Source organism: Macaca mulatta, chromosome 15 (assembly GCF_049350105.2).
Source record: "Macaca mulatta isolate MMU2019108-1 chromosome 15, T2T-MMU8v2.0, whole genome shotgun sequence".
Classification (NCBI taxonomy): domain Eukaryota; kingdom Metazoa; phylum Chordata; class Mammalia; order Primates; family Cercopithecidae; genus Macaca; species Macaca mulatta.
In genome coordinates this window covers 37,962,109-37,963,720 of record NC_133420.1, presented here as the reverse complement: position 1 = coordinate 37,963,720, position 1,612 = coordinate 37,962,109, and the positions used below count along the sequence as shown (strand labels likewise).

At 47.3% G+C, this 1,612-nt stretch overlaps 1 non-coding gene across 1 annotated transcript; it reads right to left on the bottom strand.

Moving 5' to 3' along the window:
* Positions 1-1,196: 1,196 nt before the first annotated feature.
* Positions 1,197-1,268, bottom strand: MIR147A (microRNA mir-147a). Its single transcript, NR_032417.1, has one exon. It is a non-coding gene; the product is annotated as a microRNA mir-147a (primary transcript).
* Positions 1,269-1,612: the final 344 nt, after the last annotated feature.

Here is a 1,612-nt window from a genome sequence, read left to right as displayed (position 1 = left end):
AGCATCAGTGACCCCACGTGATCACTGAGGAAAGTGAAGTTAAGGAGAATGAAGTTCAGAGCAAAGATCACCACCCCAAGCCTTCCAGCTTGTGAGTGGAAACAGGACTCGAAGTTAGGGCACTCTGAGTCAAAAGCAGGCACGGGGCCTTAGCCCACAATGGGCATACTCGGAAGTAGGGTGGGAGGATGTGGGGATGGGATGCCCTGAGGACATCAGGAAGGGCTGAGGAATGGAGAGGTCGCCAGCCCTTCCCATCCCAGGAGTCAGGATACCTGGGTTCCAGTCCCTGCTCTCCCGCCAATCCTTTGAAAGACCTTGGGCAGTCGCTTGGCTTCCCCATCAGCACCATGGAATGACTGGATGAAGGCCCCTTCAGACCTAGGATTCCATGTTCATGTCCACCTCCAGTGGCCTGGCCCAGTGCAGAGCTATGTTTTCTCACCCTGCACCTCACCATGCACCTTCTGGCCCCGAGAGTCAAGCTCACACACCCACACACCAAAGCCCACCTCCAAGACCCATTACAATCCATCCCCCAACTTTCCTTTCCCCTTCACTCCTCCAAACCCAGGCTCCTGTCTCACTGAACACGACTGAAAGTTCAGGTGGCCTGCAGGGCCCTGAAGGGCTAAATGGAAGTCAACACTGTCCCCTCTGCTCTATTCCCTGACTCTCCACCTCTCTCTCCATGAAGCCAGAAAAATGGGAGTCATTCTTGCCTCCTCCTCATCCCTCAGACCTGAGCAGTGACTGTGCATTACGTCCTGCACATTGTCTCTGAAATGTCTGTTGACCTCCCTCCCCATGAGTCCTCACTGCCACCACCCTAGCCAGGCTGCAACTCTTCCCTCAGCTCATTGCAACACCTTTCCAATAGGGCTCTCTCCCTCCCACATTGCCCCTCCAGTTCCTTCCCAACAGCCACTGTATAAAGATTTTTTTTTTTGCACAAATAGTATTTTATTACAGAAGACTATCTAATTTACAAACCAATACAGTAGATATTTCAAAGAAAACATTTAAGCATCAAGAAAGAATGCATGAATATAAAAAAAAAAAAAGCTCAATGTGCAAGATTCAACAAGGAAATGCACAGGAAAACTTATTTTTGAATTATGTGGTTGTTACTATGCCACTGAGAAGGCAAAATAGAACTCCTCTTCCAGAGGCCAAAAATGGAAGGAGACCTTCAGAATGTAGCAGAAGCATTTCCACACACTGGCTTCAATAGTCTGGTGTGTGTGCAGAAATGTTTTCTTTAGATTCAGGGAGTGTTTGCTCTTTGGAAGGAAAGGAGTGAAGATATTTCATTTGGCTGCCCTTTGGGATTTTCTGCTGCTTTTTGGTGGGCTGCTGTTATCGGTTGATTCTCAGGAGCTTCTGAGGCTCATTGGAATCCACAGTCTCTCAAGATGCTGGGTTTGTTTTTGTTTTTGTTTTTCCAATCAATGGTTACATCAATTTTTCTAACAGAATGAACAGCAACCACCTCATAACTATTAGGATGGCTACTATTAAAGAAAACACACACAGCGCATATAATGAATCAGAACCCTTCACCACTTTTGATGGGAATGGAAAATGGTGCAGCCGCTATGGAAAACAGTAC